The following is a 20,949-nucleotide window of genomic DNA, read 5'->3' as shown; positions in this document are numbered from 1 at the left end:
GTAAGTTACGGAAAGAAAACGCGATACAGTCTTATTTCCGTTCGTAAATGCATAACAAACAAAAAATCGTAACACAACACACACACAAATGTAATACTTACTAATGTAAATCCACCCGATGATGGAGGTTTAAACCTTCGAAACGCGTCGTGGAAATAAATAAAACGGTGACTGGTAACAGTGAACTTGTTTCATTTAATGTCAGTAACAGTCACGGTAAAGCCTAACCTAAAAATGTTCGCATTTAAAATAAATTACGTTTTGCTGTTTGCAGATGACAAGTTGTATATTGTGTAGTAGAACAGCTACCAAAATAAGTGGGCAATAATATAATGTAACGCATGTTACTCATGATTACACCTACTTTTCGCCAATTAAGTTACAAATGCAACTTTTACATAATGCTGTAAACGACACAAATGTTAATATGTCAAGAACAAATTTACAGTTAAAAACAGACATAGAACCCACTGACGACAGCACAAAAGTGCTGAAACATGTATGGGTGAAACAAAGAAAAAAGGTGTCTTGCATAAGGCGGAACTTCTCATCCCATTTTCTTAGCAAGCACGGAGACAACAAGAAGAGCTGCACCACAAGATGATTATGTGATACTTTTCTTACTGCGTGTCAGATTATACCTCTTAATCAGTACATTACAACATTTTAGATGTTTAAAGCCGGCCGAAGTAACCGAAATACGGAAGCTATAATTAACGAGTTCCCGTTATCGGCTTTCGTAACTAGGGCGCCATTATTCTCTGGTTTACGATTAAAACTTTTCACGGTTCTATAACGTAATGCTTTGATTGAGCGACAGACAATTCATTTCCTAAGATTTCACAGAATTCTTAGCCTAACCGCGTTTGAACATTCTTTGGCGTTTTGGTACACTCCAAACCTAATTTAAGGCCTGCTATGAAATTGTCTATCACGTGCGGTTCTTTAATCACAGGTGCGATATTGAATTTCAGCCCTTTGGACAGTAACTGGGTCTTAGCTGTTTGAAATATTATATTAAGTTTTACTAATAACACGTTCACAGAACGTGGGTTTAAAACTTTATTATTCGAACATCCTTGTTGGTTACCTCTGATAACACCCTTACACAAATTTGACGCTTTTTCGCATGACTTGCAGCGTGTTTCTTCTTTCTGTTTACCAATGAAATCATTGGCCAGTGCCCAAAAATCATCTATTCGATAATTTTAAGACTTCGAATAGTGCATCAATATTTCAAGATACAACAAGTAAGCTTTCTCGTTTAACCCATCTTTCTTTGTATACAATTCCGCAATTCTGTTATTGAGGATCTGAGCTATGAATTTCTTTTTGAAAGTAGGCGATTTGTAATATAATTTTCATACATAATTGCGAGTACTAGCATGGCCATTTCATTTATTAACACGTCTAAACAGAATAACGTGACCCCGAAGCTTGTCAGCGGATATTCCATGCCGCAAAACACAATCTTTCTTTCCATTGAACGGACAGCACGGCTCTTATCAGAGACCCATCTGAGAAGAAATTCGCATGTTCTAGGTCAAAATGCGAGTAGATTTTTGTTTTGTAGAACATCTTCACATCCCCCCCCCCCTGCCCCCCCCCCCCCCCACAGAGACAAAACGCGACGTTGTTAAGGCGGTAATGAACGGAAGAATTTCGGAACACTGACTGCTTCTAGCTGGAAAGAGAGGCGGTGAGCCCCACACAGCGTATCCCAGACCGACTCGTGTTCACGGTCGGTGCAGCAGTGTCCGCAGTCCGTGGTTAGCGTCCCAGGTTCGATTCCCGACAGAGTCGCTAATTTCCTTCTCCCGGGGTCTGGGTGTTTGCGCCGCCCCCGTAACTTCGGCTCATCTCACCGCCGAGCAGATGGGCCAGGTCGAGTGAAACGGGACGGCTTTCTCCTACCGGCCGAGCAACCCCGGGAGCAAATCTCCCGGCCAACACCGCCACCTCATTCTGTTTCCATGGCTCCGCAGCTCAGTCGGTAGAAACTAAACTCTTGTAGGACCACTCTAGTGTGTGTGTGTGTGTGTGTGTGTGTGTGTGTGTGTGTGTCCGCGCCAGTCCACAGACAACTTTTACTATATCTAAACAGGAACGAAAAATTTATACAATTACTGTTGTCAAATTATGCCAACATGTACACTTCTGTATGATTTATACAAGCTGAAGGAAACGTTCTTCTGCCTGAAAACTTCATGTGGCGTACACATTTTACGCCCCAGTGTTTTCCGTATCAGCGTGAAACATCTTTCAAACGATATGAACCACACAAAATGCACCGCCATGAATGTACCTGTATACCCTCATGTGCATAACCGTAATACGTTATAGTGCTCTTTTCCAACACACTTCTCATGTATGAATCAAATCTAAACACAAGCACCACAAAATTAATGTCTTGATGGGGCATGCAGTAAAACTAAGTAACCACCTTCAGATTCAAAACTCACACGACTTTGCGGAATATGGAGGGAGGCACTTTTTGTTCACCGAAGCCGTTCTTCGCTGCGCCGTGACGTCAGTCTCGCTGCTGCCCCCACCCCTTCCTGCCACTGTCTTTCTGACTGCAGCCGGTTTCCACCAGCCTCGCCGCGTGACGTCACCCGCTGACCCTGGACTGGCGACCCGCAGTTGTCTGCACTGCGCGGACGCCCGCTTCCTGCCCACAAGCCGCTGTTCCGCAGCGCCAGCGCGTCTCCTCGAAGCTTCCAGGCTTGCAGCGAAATGACGACGACGACGAGAAAAATCGAGAAACTGCGGCCAATAAAGACGCCTTACCGAGGATCACCCTACCCACGCGCCATTCGTGGGCGGAAGAGGAACCTAAATTTTCCCTGTCTGTTCCGCTGTGCTGCGCCGAGTGCGATGGCCAGAACTTATTTTACGGCGGCTGTTTTTTGCAGTAACCCTTATATATTTGCGCTGGTCACTTCCAGCGGTTCCCAGTAAGTGGCTGTTGTCTGCGCTCTGATTCGCTGATGCAGAGGAGACTGACCGGTCGCCGTATTCGGTTTTACACTACCGGAGCACTGGTGCCCCATTTTGTGGCTTTGTATTGAAGAAAGAGCAAGGAAAAAAATCCCTCGAAATCCCTTAGTTAAATATACGAATTCTTACAATATAACCGCGCAAAATATCGCTATATGACGTCATCCCCCCAAGCTGCAATTACTTTAGCTTCAAATACCAAGTTTAATCTCTGACGCTTCAAACTAAGCACAGTAAGAAACTAACTACAGTAAGGTCCGCACTGTGGATCACCACACAAAAACTGTCAAGAGTTGACGCCATCGTTTTCTTTAGTCCTGTCTGAAATATTTCGGTCGAGAAAAGTCACGTTAATAAAGTTTTGCGTGAGTTTATAAAAAACTGCACCGTTCATCATGTAATGAATATATTTTTAAAGCACCTACATGAAAGAGGCTACAAAGATGGTAGTAATTCTCTTTTAGCCAATTTAGAGACTAACCGTCCATAGATATATTTTTCATGTTTTACATCCGTCTAGGTGGTAACGATTATTTGCATATTTTTATGTAAATAAGTAAAAAAGAGGAAATAATTTGTACACGCGGTAAGTATAAAGAAATACGCAATACTAATTTCTGTAGGAGAAAAAGAAAGAGAAACAGCTGTTTGAAACTCATAGATAAGGAGACAAGAATCCCTGACTTGCCGGTCGTCTTGTTTCCTTGGAGTTGGCAAAATTTACACGACAGAAGAAAGAAGGCATGAAGGTCGGGGACATGTTTTGATAAACAGTAAATAGAACGATATTTGCTATCAGCAGATTTGCCCAAGTATTAAGCATTTTAATCGTCAATAAAAGAGAGACGGAATTATTCGTGAGTGGTAACGAAAATTCATTGTATCAGCTGTGCAACTCAGACAAGCAAAGGTCCTGCAGTGCTTTATAGAGGGCGTTATTTCACCTACTGTGGCATTTCGTAACTTGTAATCGGAATTTTACGTACGGAAAGCAACGACGCTTCAGTGATACTGTAAGTGAACTAAGGGTAGGCAGGGCGTGAATTACAAGTTAATGAACAGCAACACTGACAGCTCACCATACACTAGGTATTTACGCGTTAGAAAGCACTTGTGTATAAATTTCTCAGCATTATTTTGAAAGAAGAATAAAGCCATTGATGCAGTGGTTTCCGTACTTGGCTCTCCACATAACGAACTTCTACATCCAATTTTAGAATTCAAACACTTACACTCGACGTATTAACGATACCTGCGTCTTTGTATACGTCAGTTACACGCGGAACTGCATCGGTTACATGTACGTACATAATTAACTTGTGTCCCACAGAGGAGTAATATGGGTTCAGTAGAAGTAGGCATATGCTCATGATTTACGTACATTATCTTTCATTGCTTACGGAAAGATTCCCGACACTAAGGTACACAGTGTATGTACTGGGATTAAAGTCAGCACGTGAAGTGTAAGCAAGCGTGTTGAGAAAGTACCAGATTCTGTGAATTAAATATTAGGCGCTGCAGTGATTAATTGTAAGGGCACAGAAGTACTTTGATGGTTAACATTTCGCACGTGTTCTTGGAGGCACATTACGTGTACAGATATTACGTACGTTATTGAAATAATCCGTAAATGTAATCTTGTCAACCAGACTGACTAAGAATTTAAAGAATTCTTGGCCTTGTGTAAAATGAGCAAGGGGATAGAGATCATGAGTTGGGCTGCTCAGTACCGTACTTGTGCAGAAACTAAGGACGACGGGTAAAAGGCGGAACAGAGGGCTACCATGAACGATTCACTCGCTTCCAGAATTCGAATGTTTCCGAAGTATTAAGTGGACGAATATGATTGCATGCCATTACGAATTCAGCGCCTTGCCAAAATGCCGACAAGGCAAGACTTTTCATGTGTTGGCACATGCGAGGTATTTGACCAAATGTGGCAGCTGCAAAAAACCGTGTAAGGGGGTGGGGGGGGGGGGGGGGCGGGCTGAACGAGATTTTTGTACGCAGTCCACACAAGTCAACAGCACGCAGAAGCCACGAACTCTGAACACGGCAGCAAAGTGTGTGGAAGACAGTGCGTCGGCGGTTACACTCCAAACCGTACCGTCTGGGTCCCTTACAACAATTAAAAGCGGACTGTTACGGCCGGCGCCTTCAGATTTGCGCCAAATTGGAGGCATCAATTGAGGATGGACATTTCGCCCCCACGCTGATATTCAGCGACAAAGCAACTAACACTTTACTGAGAAACTTTATCTCCGCAATGTGAGAGTGTGCCGTACTGAAAAACCTCACGTAATTTCGGCGCATGAAGGAGATTCGCCGAGGGTTAATGTATCCTGGGCAGTGTGACAGGCGAAGCTGAATGGGCCGTTTCAATACTGTGAGACAACTGTGGCGGGTACATCTTAGCTCCATATGTTGCAGTTGTGGTTGTTTGGACTACTCATTCCTTCAGGGAGCATCGATGTTTGTTGCTACCTAAACGACGAAATTTGGCGTCGCTGGATTGGCCGTAGGCGGTTAACGCAAGTACTGATCAGCTTGCAAAAGCACTTAACAATGGATGCTTGAAAATCTGAAACTGGTCACGGGTTTGTGTAATTAAACTGTGTGTGTGTGTGTGTGTGTGTGTGTGTGTGTCGTAATTGCGGTTGGCTCCTATATTGAAGTTATAATGTTTATAATTCTACTACAGCCCTATTTCTCAAAATGTTTATTTTCGAAAATTTAGCGATTAAAATAGGGTTTCATTGCGCTGTGGCTGTCTCAAATGAACTTTAAATATTAGCAGAAGGCCACTCCATCACTGACTACACAAAGTAGAGGCCATACTGGATGTTACCGAGAACTCGCGCCACAGGTATGTATGCACGATGATCTTCAGAGCCATTTTGTTTCTCTTTAGACCACTCGGCCAATGGGCTTGCGAAAATTTGAAAGGGCGCGAAACACAGGAACGTAACAGTGAGACGCAGTACAAAAAACACAGAAAAACACAGTGGACGGCAGAGCGCGCGGTCTGCGCCCGTCCGGAGAGTGTTGGCTGCCGCTGCCTGCCGTGCTCACGTGTCGGCTGGCCGGCCGGCTGCACAGGTGTGGACCTGACCTGCCCCCACACCGGGGGCAAGCGGTGCCCAGCACCGAACCTGCCGATGCCAACTGTGCGTCACCAGAACGGACATACAACACTCTTCCAAAGCTAACATGCGTGAAATACGTGCCACACAAAAATTGTTACTGTAACATTCCGTTTCTTTGGCTGCGCTGAGTGACAACCATACTGTAACCTGACAACCTGTACCAGAACTCTGGCCAAGCAGCGGATCACTTCTCCACAACTCACTTTACAAAAAATAATATAGCAGCCACGCGTTCTGCTGTATCCGTGAGTGTGTGTGACGTCACGCAGCACACCATTACGCCACGGGTCAATGTCAACGGCCGCTATCAGCAGCTGCGAGCTGCTCCAGTTTAGGCAGCCGCCTGTACTGGAAATACGGCTACTTGCAGAGCCTTGATGCTTTGAGAAAAGTTAAACACACGACGGAAGTCTGAGAAAACTGCAGATTTTTTTCACTGATTAACTACTGAATGGTCTATCACCAAATGGACCACCAAGGCGACAGCGAAATTTTCGCGAACCGTTTTTTTTTTCTTCATCTGAGACACTCAAGTACCGGGTGCTCATAAGTAAAATGCAGCTACTGACCCAAGTCCACTGTGGTCTGTGAGTATGGTAAGGCAGCGAAACACTGTAGACATGCTAATGCGTTAACGCGAAACCAGTTGGCGCCGGAGGAAATCAATTCCAATGTTGGTTAGCAGGTGCGAATCTGTCACTGTGCAACACCTCGCGGAAGTCTCCGGTGCTCATACTGAACATGTTCTGCAAGTGGCGGTTAATAATATCGACATTCTGCCTTTCTCACTTGTTTGTCCCTTCCTGTGCCCGTTCCGTTTCCAATCCATTAGATATGGGAACATTTCTTTCCAGTGTAAATCGGTTCCGCAAGGGCGCATTAGCACACCAAGTTTCGCCGCCATACAGCAGTTACAGCCCACGATGGACCTCTGTGAGTGGCTCAACTTCAGACTACGAGCACACAGTGGTACAGCGAATGACGGACATTAGCCACGCTGGACATTTGCCACACTTGCCCCTCCGCCAGGTAGCTTGACTAGCGATCCCTCAGGTTAGGGACGCCCTCGTACTACTGTCCGCTTTCAAACCGGTGTCTTCCCATCTTACTCGATGCAACCAGTACGTAAGAGGGAAATACAGAGCTGCTTCTCCGAAATCGAAACATTTATAACATTTGGGAAACGAAAGCAATACCGACGACTACCCTCTGCTCTGTAACTCAACGCTTACAACCGCTGCCTCACATCAACCGCTGGAAGATCAGCCCCCGCACCGTAAACTGAATGTAATGAAGGATTTAGCAGCCGATACTTCCTTACATGACGTCTGATTATAAAACATCCGAAAGAAAGTGACGTGTTTTTACAAATCTTCCATGTACCGTTGCCTTGAAACGGTGCTGTTTCATAATACGGAATTTAGGGCATCATATCCAGTAGCAGCAATGACAAATGATTACTTTTTTTGATCCATAAACAATTATAACGGTCACGTGCAAATGTCGTCAACTCACGGGGTAACAGTGTGATAAGTTTCTTTTTTTTTTTTAACCAGTCTTGACGGCCCACATGAAGTCTGGTCTTCCGCCATTTCCTTTTTTTGTCTTCACAGGAACACAGCCGACCAAGCGAGCAGAACCGTTGTTCCAGCTCCAAGTACTGGAGACGCTGTCCAATGCTCTTACTGCATGCCTGGACTGCACACCTGCGAAGGACGTCTCCGTTTCGCAATACCTATGTACCCTAAAATGTATCACAGAGTTTCGTGGTGTGCAAATGTCCACATTTCCTCCTCCTCTTTCGTGACGTGCTGTTCTGCAGTTCGCCATCGTTTGGCAGTGACGTGTCACAAAGCTTCGCGCATTAGTTGCAGTACGTTTGACAGCGTAGTGTCTTGTTATTTCTCGCGACAAATCCCGTAACTTGGCTCCATATCAATTCTGTCGGGTTCAGGCTGCAGTGCTACGACCACAACTGTAAATATAATCCATTTGTACAGCGTGCTCGACGCCATCAAAATTGTCTTCCATCTTTCTGCGACATTTATCACTCTGGCTCATGTGATACCACATCTGTCCTACAAAACAATGGACATATTCAAACAGTACTTTTTAATTTTTCTCCAAAAAATTTAATCACGTAATGTTTTATCTTCAACCATCTTTTGCAATCTTTTATAATATATCTGTAATTAAGAATGTATACTTGCAATGATCACCAGAAATTTTCGCGTGATACGTAATTGTAAACTACGGGATGTGCATTTTTCTTAAAATTGGTGATGCGCAAGTTAATTGCCATATATGGCTCAAAACCATATAAACCAAAACCACTAAAAATAAACGCAAAATATATCTATTTAAAACAGCAGATAAAAATTCGCTTGATGCCTTCCTAAGAGAGAGTCTCCATTCCTCCCAAGCTAATTATGTAAGTGTAGACCAGATATGGCTCAAATTCAAAGATACAGTATCGACAGCAATAGATTCATACCATCCAAGTTAATAAGAGACGGGACTGATCCATCACGGTACACAAAACACATCAGAACACTGTTGCAGAAACAACGAAAAAAGCATGCCAAATTCAGAAGAACGCAAAATCCCCAAAACTGGCCAAGTTTCACGGAAGCTCGAAATTTAGTGCGGACGTCAAAACGAGATGCTTTTAATACACTCCTGGAAATTGAAATAAGAACACCGTGAATTCATTGTCCCAGGAAGGGGAAACTTTATTGACACATTCCTGGGGTCAGATACATCACATGATCACACTGACAGAACCACAGGCACATAGACACAGGCAACAGAGCATGCACAATGTCGGCACTAGTACAGTGTATATCCACCTTTCGCAGCAATGCAGGCTGCTATTCTCCCATGGAGACGATCGTAGAGATGCTGGATGTAGTCCTGTGGAACGGCTTGCCATGCCATTTCCACCTGGCGCCTCAGTTGGACCAGCGTTCGTGCTGGACGTGCAGACCGCGTGAGACGACGCTTCATCCAGTCCCAAACATGCTCAATGGGGGACAGATCCGGAGATCTTGCTGGCCAGGGTAGTTGACTTACACCTTCTAGAGCACGTTGGGTGGCACGGGATACATGCGGACGTGCATTGTCCTGTTGGAACAGCAAGTTCCCTTGCCGGTCTAGGAATGGTAGAACGATGGGTTCGATGACGGTTTGGATGTACCGTGCACTATTCAGTGTCCCCTCGACGATCACCAGTGGTGACGACCAGTGTAGGAGATCGCTCCCCACACCATGATGCCTGGTGTTGGCCCTGTGTGCCTCGGTCGTATGCAGTCCTGATTGTGGCGCTCACCTGCACGGCGCCAAACACGCATACGACCATCATTGGCACCGAGGCAGAAGCGACTCTCATCGCTGAAGACGACACGTCTCCATTCGTCCCTCCATTCAGGCCTGTCGCGACACCACTGGAGGCGGGCTGCACGATGTTGGGGCGTGAGCGGAAGACGGCCTAACGGTTTGCGGGACCGTAGCCCAGCTTCATGGAGACGGTTGCGAATGGTCCTCGCCGATACCCCAGGAGCAACAGTGTCCCTAATTTGCTGGGAAGTGGCGGTGCGGTCCCCTACGGCACTGCGTAGGATCCTACGGTCTTGGCGTGCATCCGTGCGTCGCTGCGGTCCGGTCCCAGGTCGACGGGCACGTGCACCTTCCGCCGAACACTGGCGACAACATCGATGTACTGTGGAGACCTCACGCCCCACGTGTTGAGCAATTCGGCGGTACGTCCACCCGGCCTCCCGCATGCCCACTATACGCCCTCGCTCAAAGTCCGTCAACTGCACATACGGTTCACGTCCACGCTGTCGCGGCATGCTACCAGTGTTAAAGACTGCGATGGAGCTCCGTATGCCACGGCAAACTGGCTGACACTGACGGCGGCGGTGCACAAATGCTGCGCAGCTAGCGCCATTCGACGGCCAACACCGCGGTTCCTGGTGTGTCCGCTGTGCCGTGCGTGTGATCATTGCTTGTACAGCCCTCTCGCAGTGTCCGGAGCAAGTATGGTGGGTCTGACACACCGGTGTCAATGTGTTCTTTTTTCCATTTCCAGGAGTGTAGTTTCCACAATGAAATATTGTCTCAAAACACGGTAGAAAACCCAAAGAGATTCTGGTCGCATGTAAAGTACACCAGTGGCAAAAAGCAGTCAATACCGTCACTGCGCGATAGCGATGGAGAAGTTGCCGATGGTGGCGCCACTGAAGCGGAGTTACTAAACACAGTTTTCCGTATTTCCTTCACGAAAGTAAATATTCCAGAATTCGAAACCAGAACAGTTGTTAGCGTGAGTGACAAAAGTAGATTTGTGTTGCGAAACCACTCAAATCACTTTCCTAAGGCAAGTCTTCAGGTCCAGATGATATAGCAATCAGGTTCCTTTCAGAGTATGCAGACAACACCGCCTTTCTTATGAATCATATACAACCGCTCACTTGAAGGGTCTGTTCCTGAAGACTGAAAAGTAGCAAAGGTCACACCAATATTCAAGAAAGGAAATAGGAGTAACCCATCTAATTACAGACCCAAATCACTGACCTCAATCTGCAGGAGGATTCTGGAGCACATACTGTACTTTAACATTATAAATCACCTTGAAGAAAATGACTTATTGATACATAACCAACACGGCTTCAGAAAATATCGTTCTTGTGCAACACAGCTAGCTCTTTATTCCGATGAAGTAATGAGTGCTGTCGACAAGGGATCTCAGATCGATTCCATATTCCTAGATTTCCAGAAGGCTTTTGATACCGTTCCTCACAAGCGAGTATTAATCAAATTGCGTGCATATGGAGTATCGTCTCAGTTGTGTGATTGGATTCGTGATTTCCTCTCAGAGAGGTCACAGTTCGTGGCGATAGTCGGTAAATCATCGAGTAGAACAGAAGTGATATCTGGCGTTCCGCAAGGTAGTGTCATAGGCCCTCTGCTGTTCCTGATTTACATAAATGATCTAGGTGAGAATCTGAGCAGCCCCCTTAGATTGTTTACAGATGACGCTGTAATTTAGAGTCTAGTGAAGTCATTAGACGATCAATTCCAACTACAAAATGACCTAGAGAGAATTTCTGTATGGTGCGAAAAGTGGCAATTGGCACTAAGCAAAAGAAAAGTGGGAGGTCATCCACATGGGTACTAAAAGAAATCCGAGTAATTTTGGGTATACGATAAATCGCACAAATCTTAGGGCTGTCAATTCGACTAAATACCTAGGAATTACAATTACGAGCAACTTAAATTGGAAAGATCACATAGATAATATTGTGGGGAAGGCGAAACAAAAGACTGCGCTTTGTTGGCAGATCACTAAAGAGACAGCCTACATCACACTTGTCCATCCTCTGCTGGAATATTGCTGCGCGGTATGGGATTCTTACCAGGTAGGATTGACGGAGGACATCGAAAAAGTTCAAGGAAGGGCAGCTCATTTCGTGTTATCGCGAAATAGGGGTGAGAGTGTAACTGATATGATACGCGAGTTGGGCTGAGAGTCACTGAATCAAAGGCAGTCTTGATTGAGGAGAGATCTGTTTACGAAATTTCAATCTGCAACTTTCTCTCCCGAATGTGTAAATATTTTGTCGACACCCAACTACGTAGGAAGAAACGATGATAAAATAAGAAATTAGAGCTCGAACGGAAAGATATAGGTGTTCCTTTTTCCCACGCGCCATTCGAGAGTGGAATGGTAGAGTAGTAGTATGAAAACGGTTCGATGAACCCTCTGCCAGGCACTTAAGTGTGAATTGCAGAGTAACCATATAGATGTATATGTGGATGTGATGAGTTTCATATTTAAATGCTTTAGGTATTCAAACCGAACAAAGAAAATTACGCACCACGTGGAGCGTAGAACCACCGCCCGCCGGCACACACGATGGTCAGTCTACGACCCTGTCTGTCACGCCACGCACACAGTTAACACCTCCCTTATTTCTGATACATAGTCCTACTCGAAAAAAGTCAAAAGCTGATTTTTGTCTGTAATTTCGCGAAGAACGTTAACTACTTGTTTCTCGCCATTAACGGTGTTCCACGCGCGTGTTTCACTACGAAGCAGGAAGCAGTGTCGTCCATTTTCGCGGTACGTATGAACAGCGAGACAATCAGAGCACAAGTACTGGTTACAGACACACTGACTGTACACAATTTTTAAGATAAAAGTTACGTAGGTAAAGTACGATTAAGATAGACGTTGATGGCTGTTAATACGTCAGAATGTCTGAAAGGTTCTTCCGCACTGACATACTAATAAGCTATCGAACATTTAAGTTGGACCTACTTCCAAGAGCGGAGCACCACCAGTGGTAAGAGAGCTACGGCTGCTGACCAATCATCCCGGTTGCGTTTGTTTACATCTGGTTTGCTCTTATGTTGAAGTACATGCTACATACGAACCCCGTAGCCCCACCCTTTATTTCGCATTCACGTTCATTGTCTTACCCGTCTCACAGCCATACCACCTTATTCCACACCAACCTAGACCTCTCGCTGTGCTACGGAGTACTGAAAGCTTGTTCCCAACAAATAAGTAGGAGTCTCGGCCAGATATGTATTTTTCCTGATAGACTGAAATACGCTGTTGTTCAAAAACTGCGTAAAAATGAGGGGTCGACAGAAGCGTCCGATCCCACGCGTCGGCTTTGACCCGTGACGTAAGGGTGTTGTGTGTGACGTCACGACGGCGCGGAGTTTGGTTTGTGAATGTGGCGTGTTTGTAGATGTCGTCGTGTTGTGGTTTGTTGTGCACTCTGGTGGTGTGTTCAGGGTTTTCGTTCGTGTGGTGTAATGGGCTCAGTTTGCTTTTGCTCATTATCCAGAATTGTTCGAGTGTCGGCTGTGTTTGTGGTGGAATTCGTTTCAGTGAGTTAACGATTTTGTGTTAAAGTTAATTTAGTGTTCGCTGTACATCGTGTGGTAATTTTAGTAAAATTAATCGGTTGTTGTTTTTGTTCAGGAATGGATATGACGGATAAAATTAACAGTGCACAGAGCAAGGGAAGTGTTCGATCCCAATGTGTGGCTGCGTATGTTGGTATTGATATCGGGAGATGTTTTTCGAGCTATATACGCCAAGGAAAGTGTTTGATCCTCATTTATGGGATCGGGAGCTGCTGTTGAGCTATATAGGTCAAGGGAAGTGTCCGATTCCAGATGATATTGTGTTTAGTGGTATTTGGAGAGTTTTGTGTTGTTTTGTATTGGGGTGGGTGTCTAAATTAGTTTATATTTAGTTTGCCCCCACAAAAAACACCCCATTTCCCGCGCTTGTCCCGTTAGTCTCATTAGGCTTTTTGTGAAAAGTGTGTGTGTTTCTTTTTCGATGTATTTTCGTCCTCATAATGCGTACGTAACGACTTTATATGCGCCATATTGGAATCGTGGTTTATGGTCGTTTCCGCCATATTTGTGACGTCAAAGCAGATGGGTGGGATCGGACGGTTGCGTATTTCCAAAATGGGGATAGGTCTGATGCTAACAACTACCAGCCAGTCTCACTTCTGATAGCTTTATTCAAAAGTCTTGAAAAAGTAATGTATTCAGGAGTAGCATCACGTACCTGTAAAAATGAAGTACTAACAAAATGTCAATTTGGTTTTCAGAAAGGCTTTTCAAGAGAATGCTATAAATATGCTTTCACTGATCAATATTAAATGCAGTGAATAATCAAACATCACCCATTAGGATATTTTGTCACCTCTCAAAGGCTTTTGATGGTGTGAATCATGAATTTCTTCTACACAAGCTTAAGTATTGTGGCATGAATGGGACAGTGCACAAATGGTTTAATTCATATTTAACTGGGAGAATGCAGAAGGCTGAAATTAGCACTACAGATTGTCTGCAAAAATCAGCAGAGTCCTTTAACTGAGGAGGTATCAAGAATGGTGTCCCACAGAGTTCAGTCTTGGGTCCCTTACTGTCCTCAATATATATTAATGCATGCAAAGCTAGTTCTTTTTGCTAATGATACAAGTACAGTAATCACAGTCAAGGAAATTGTAAATAATGTTTTTCACAAAATTATTAAGTGGTTCTCTGCAAATAGACACTCATTAAACTTCGAGAAAAAAGTGTATGCAATTCTGTGCAGTAAATGGCGTAACAACATTGATAAATATAGGCTATGAAAGCAAGTCTGTTGCTAACGCAAAGTATTCAAAATTTCTGGATGTGCACACTGATGAGAAATTGAATTTGAAGAAACATCAATTATCTGCTGAAGTGATTAGGTTGAGCTACGTATGCTACTGGGGTTATTGCAAAATATTGGTGATGAACATCATTAAATTAGCCTACTACACCTATTTTACTTACTTGCTTACACATGGTATCGTATTTGAGGGCAATTCGTCACTAAGAGGAAAAGTATTCATAGCACAGAAGGGTGTGATCAGGCTAACAGCTGGAGCCCACCAAAGATCACCTTGTGGACATTTATTTAATGAACTTGAGATATTCACAGTACCTTCGCAATACATATATTCATTTATGAAATTTGTCATTAATGACCCACCCCAATTCAAAAATAATAGAAAAGTGCATAGCTACAACACTAGAAGAAACTACTCTGGATTAAATCTCACTTTGTCACAAAAAGGTGTGAATTATGCTGCCACAAAAATATTTGGTCATTTGCCAAATAGCATTAAAAATCCGGCAGATATCTAAACAACATTTAAAAGAAAATAAAAGTATTCCTGAATGACGGCTCCTACTGAATAGATGAATCTGTAGACATGAAGTATTAACTATAAAAATATTTACTATTTTGTGTAAAGAAAACTTATGTTAAAGTGATACATCCCACATCATTACGAAATGTATTAATGCGCTACGCAACAAGGATCAATGTATGTATGTATCTATGGATGCAGACCAATTTGTAAACACAACCCATATTTCAGGGAGGTGGCTACCGTATCAGCCCTTCTTTGTGGAAGTTTGCCTACAACCACCTGCATTGCTATTTTTCATTTACTTCCACAAAAGACGATGAAATTACTCTTAACGTATTAATGTCAAGAGATATGCTTGCTGTGATATAAACTGTGTATTCCTTCCTCTACGCAACAGCAACACACTTCATACTGTAGGCAACTACAGATGTAACAATGCGTTCTTCTTAAAGCCGCAACAGTTGAATAATTGTTTGTCCTAATAAAGTATTACTCAGCAGCACCCGTTTGGTTTCAGTTTCTCCCATCTTATGTTTTGATGGAACAGTCCACAGGTGAACTGCCTGTTCGTAGTGTCCAGCGCGCACGCTATGAACCGAAAGTACAGCTATGGACTGTTCCATCAAGAATATATATAATAGTTGAGTTCTGCAGCGAGATTTGTAACTAATACTCTGTATTTTGATATCGTTCTGAGCAATGACAAACACTTATCAGAAAAGATTCCGAGGATGGCTGGTTTTACTGCAAAAATGTTTCAGTGCTGGTCCTTTACGTGGGACACTGCTTCACTCGTCCAGATACCCCCTTAGCAGAAAACCGACTATTTTTTTGGGAAGTGTACGGCACAGTCACTGCCTGGAGATGCACGATTATTAACAGAAGTGAAGACTAAGCCCCTAACGACGGGAATTTGACAAACTTTCTAGCAAGAGGATCAATTTTAGGTCATCGTAAGAATTCATTAATTTCTCCACTTACACGTATAGAACAAAGACGTAATGGAGGGTAACATTATCTGTCTTACTGACTAACCAACAGACTACGTTGTCACCAAAAACATTAGAAAAGTGAAAATATCGAAATTCAATGGAACAGCGTTCTGTATTAAAACACATTTGCGTGACTTAACGTGCTGACGATTGCTAATGCAGGACTGGGAGAAAGAAGCTAACAGATCAGTTGTACTAAATTCGGCAGTTTTCGTGGAGCTGACTGCTTCGGAAAATACCGAATTCAATGCTCCACTATCGAACTGTCAAAATGCGTCTAGCTTGGTTTGATTTCAAGCCATTAGGAATAGGATCAGACTGTCCCAAGGTCTACGCACTATCCTGACGTAAAGTAATTGTTGAATTCCTCAATAGTCGAAGTTGCCATAGCATCTTATCTACTTGCAGAAGCAGTGTTCCGTCATTCTGTTCTGTTATTCCTAACACGCAGAATAATCCTTTTATGGATCACATGTGTACAAATACGAACCTATATTTCGGAAAAAAAAAAATTCAACAAAATGGCGCGAATACGAGTAGAAATCTCGTCCGAGCCTATGCTTTTCTCTCATGCCTAAAGTCCGTAGAACAGCAGAATTAATAGGAATGTCGGCAGGACTTTAAATTAATAAGATTTGTAATACGAAATTCGTTAGTATTTTGAGAGCGTAATAACCGAACGCGGTTTGCTTTGTAAGGGATAGTCTCCATAGTGAACGTAAATGAAACCTTACAGCTACCATGACTTTGCAAAAACAAACCAAAAGAAAACAAAGAAAATAATTCAACACTGCGGGAACGCATGAAAACAGTCGTCCTTACCTTATTAAGGGTGTGGGTGTAGCAGAAGAAACTCTCGGCGCAGAAACAGCAGCACGAAACCCCAACGCAGAACGTCACACTGGACACGACTCGCTACAAATGCGACAGACGCCTGAAGCGGCAGGGCTGTGGCACGCAGTCAGTGCTGCCAACGGCTGCGAGGCCGGCAGGTACCAACTGCAGCCTGCTACGGGGGCCCCACACAGCCGGCAGCGCTTCCAGGGACCCGCGCAGAACATGCGAATGTAATACGAAGACTGTCGCCTTAATTTTGTTATTGCGGACAGGCTGAAAAAAAATAAGTAACACGTTTGTGAAAGTACTTTTCACGTAATGTAATTCAATTCTACGCTCATTGTGAAACGACTGTGGCCACTGGAGTACCTCTCAGAAAATTATGCCCGCACCGGGGTAGAGGGAACCAGGGTTTTTGTGATACCGACACACTACAGTACTGTTTATTGTCAACACATGGCTGTTGCCCATGCATATATTCGGTTCATTGCTTCTCAGCCCCTGTCCGCGCCATTTCTACTCATTGCTGTGGATCACAATGAAGCATTACATCCCACTCGTCAGCAGGTTGTTTCCCACAGAATGATTGTTTTATTGTCGTCAGTTTAAACATATGCCTGCACTACTTCGCCACCTCACGTGTTGTGTGTGCACTGTGTGTGAAGATACAGTGTTTTTCCCCGCCCCGTGGAGTTCAAAGTGCGAACAGGGAAACGTTTCGTGATAGGACAGGTTTAAAAAATACGATCCACGTGCTCAAAAGATCAAGAAAAAGCTACAACTGAACAGTTTTTGAACTCACAAGAAGGCGCTTCCGAAAAATTTCTCCGACCAACAACGTCAGAGAGTGAGACTTAAGCGTGCTTAAAAGGCCATGTCCTTAACAGCAGCCTCTCATCGTGTGGTGCTTGAGATGCAAGTGAACACAAGCACTGGAATACGGACCTCCCGCTGTCCCACATTCGGGTAGGCCTACTACTAGCAGTTGTGGAGCAGCCACGAGTTTGGACCCAGGCACTTGGCATAATAGGTTAACATCCACAATGATAAATGGAATTTTACATAAAGGCCCTACTAAAATTGTAAGTTTTGAGTATCCTTTAAACGAGAATGGAAGAGAATTTTCAACTCATTTTTAACATAAGAAGTTTACCAAATTGAGAAAAACAATGATCGTAAATGGCTTAAGTATTCGAAACCTACCGACAACGTTCTTTGTTTTTATTGTAAACATATGCGATCTCCTTCAAGCAAGCTATCAGGCGATGGACTCTGTGGCTGGGTTCATTTAGGAAATCGGATTCAAGAGCGTGAACAATAATTTAACAACATAAACAGTACAAGAAACTGGATAGAATGCGAGGTAATTTGAAACAACAAAGTGTTATTGATCATACTGACCTTGAACTACTGGAAAAAGAGAAAGAACATTAGCGTCAGTTTCTAAAATAAATTATACTCACCCTCAGGTACCTAGCTCAAAGTAATATTGCCGTAAAGGGAGGCAGCGACAAGCTGTATCAAGGAAATAATGGTACTTTTCTTGGTTTGATCGAAAGACAGCAGAATTTGACCCTGTTTTGCAGCAACATTAGAGGTGGCTAAAGGCTCAAGTAAGTCATGACCATTTTCTTGGAAAAAAACATTCAAAATGAACTCATAAATTTGCTTGCCAACAAAGTAAAAAACAGCATTGTTAATTCTGTGAAGGACAGTAAATATTTTTCTGACATGCTTCATTGTACTCCTGGTACATGCCACAAGGAACAAATGACATTGATTCTTAGGTCTGTAAATTTATCAGAAGACGCAACGACTGTAGAAGAACACTTCCCCGACTTTCTGAACGTCACTTCAACAACAGAAGAAAGTTTGACTGGAACCGTTTTGTCGGAACTAGATAAACTAGGACTCGATATTCATGACTGCAGAAGCCAACGTTATGGATTATAAAAGGTTATCGAACTGGTGTTCAAGCCAGAATATTAAGCTGCAAACCAAGAGCATTTTATATGCCATGTGACAGCCACAGTCTTGTGTTATCAGATGCGGCGAAATCTACTGCAAAAGCAATCACATTTTCTGGTGTAATTTAAAGAATATACGTTATTTTCAGTGCATCCACTCAGAGATGGGAAATTTATTGCGCAGGGCGCCAACTTGAACAGCGATGAATCTTTCAGATTCAGAGTAGGGTGGAGAGTGTCAAAGCTGTTAAAGCGCCAGACGAGAGAAGTCAGAGGCGCCCTGCCTGAGGTGAGCAACAGCGCTGTTGAAACGAAAACAAAGAGCGGAGCTCACTCGCTTGCTGTGGACGATTTGAAAAGCTTCGAGTTTATTGTAGGCGTTGTCGTATAGTATGGCCTTGTCTTTGCCATTAGCGCAACAATTAAGGCAGTTCGAGCAGCAGACGTTGACGTGAAAGTGGCAACTAAATCCCTCGAAAGTCTAATTACGTTTATTGGGAATTTCTGCGAAGGAGGTTTCGTTAATGTGCAGTTAATAGCGAAAGAGATACCTGAAACTTCGCAGACTTGACCAAAATTTGGAGAAAGGAGAACTGGCAAGAAGTCGAAGCAATTTGATTTTGAAGGTGACGACAAGGTTTGCAGAGCTCAACCTTCAGAGGGGACATATAGGAGCGATTTTTTCTACTCTGTCGTTGAGACAGTGTTAAAAAGTTAGAAAGAGGGGTTTGGCCAACTAGCTAAGCATTCCAAAACACTCGCTTTTTGTTTTATCCAGACAGTTTAAAATACATACAGGATGAAGAACTGAAGATACTATCTAAAAACCTTGAGAAAGAGCTAAGTGTAAACACAAATTGTGAAATTTCGAAAGACATTGTTGCTTCATCTCTTTTGACAGACATTAATGTGCTCAGAGAAATGGTGCCCGATGACGTGACAACTCCTACGTTAATACTGAAATACTCGACTGACACTGCAAACCCGTTTCGCGGCGTTTATATCGCCCACAGAATTTAGCCAGCCGTGCCAGGAACTGTCGCCTCCGCTGAAACAAGCTTCCCACGTTCAGAGCTCGTCAAGAATTATTTCCGAAGCACCATGACGGGCATGTTGTCAATAGAACACGGCGTGGTTCCAAAATTGAGTTCTTAAGATACAAGCCATGAATTTGCTCTTCAAAAAGCGAGGAAAAGATGTTTTGTGTATACCCTTTGTGTTCATAACCTACAACTCAGTTAATTTCTTGTGAACACAGAGCACAGTCGAGTGATGAAGCAAAATTTGTGAACCTTACCTGGTTTTCAATTTCATTGAATTGGAAGCTTTTCCGTAGTAGTCTTATTATTAACATTTTAGTAATAACCATAACTATTAAGATTTCTTGTCCAATTAACTATTTTCCTACAACGACAGTAGGTCCCCTGCGGTATCAGTCTGCTGATACACTGGTACTACATTAATGACGGAAGTTAGAATTCTTTTGAACGTGACGGAAGTGTGTGACCTGCGTTGGAGAAGGGGCTGAGAGGTTGGGGGGGAGGGTGTGGGAGAGCCCCTCGCAGAACTTGGGCACACGCCCCCACGCCGGCTGAGCCCTGCTCACCCACTGCTGGCTCTGGAATTTCCTGTAAGCAGGCTTTCACGCCAACACTACTTTGTCTATTCCCACTAGCTCTTCTCTGTACACGTTCAATATTCCCTGTTAGTTCTCTTTGTAATGGGTCCCACACACCTGAGCGATAGTCTAGGATGGACCACACGAGTGTTCTGTAAGCTGTCTCCCTTGTAGACTCACCGCATTCATCCAGTGTCTCGTCCACTCTGCCATCTAGTTTACCTACAACTGAGCCTATGTGATACTTCCATTTTATATCACCTCAGTGTGCCACACCCGTGTCTTTGTATGAGTTGACTGATTCCAAAAGTGACTCACTAATATTACAACAACCACAGAATACGACGTTTCTGCGAGTTTTTAAGAGCACAATTTTGTACGTAATTTCTCTGCCAAACTGACTGAAGTGGATGGCAGAGTGTTCGTCGAACCACTTTCACACGATTTTACATTTCTGCCCACTTAAAGCAATTTGTCAAATCCTGCTTTACTTTGAAATCATGTGAAGATATGAATAAAAAATTATAGAGCTTCTTTCAGACACTCCTTCATTATAGATAACGTATCATCTCCACAAACTGTAACCTTACTGTTAACATTGCCTCCAAGGTCATTAGCATACGACGTGGACAGCAGTGCATGCAACACACATCCCTGAGGCGTGTCTCA

The 20,949-nt window shown here is 43.6% G+C and overlaps 1 protein-coding gene across 1 annotated transcript in view; it reads right to left on the bottom strand.

Annotated features, from left to right (window-relative positions):
- LOC124720531 (BTB/POZ and MATH domain-containing protein 3-like) overlaps nucleotides 1-20,705 on the bottom strand; it is a 98,305-nt gene extending 77,600 nt beyond the window's left edge. Inside the window, exon 1 of the mRNA XM_047245888.1 lies at nucleotides 16,681-20,705. The gene's annotated coding sequence lies outside the window, so the exon portion shown is untranslated. The remainder of the gene's footprint in view (nucleotides 1-16,680) is intronic.
- Between the last annotated feature and the right edge of the window lie 244 nt (nucleotides 20,706-20,949).

This window comes from Schistocerca piceifrons, chromosome 11 (genome assembly GCF_021461385.2).
Source record: "Schistocerca piceifrons isolate TAMUIC-IGC-003096 chromosome 11, iqSchPice1.1, whole genome shotgun sequence".
Lineage (NCBI taxonomy): Eukaryota > Metazoa > Arthropoda > Insecta > Orthoptera > Acrididae > Schistocerca > Schistocerca piceifrons.
The sequence above is the reverse complement of the archived record's forward strand: the minus strand, read 5'-3'. Positions and strand labels throughout refer to the sequence as shown.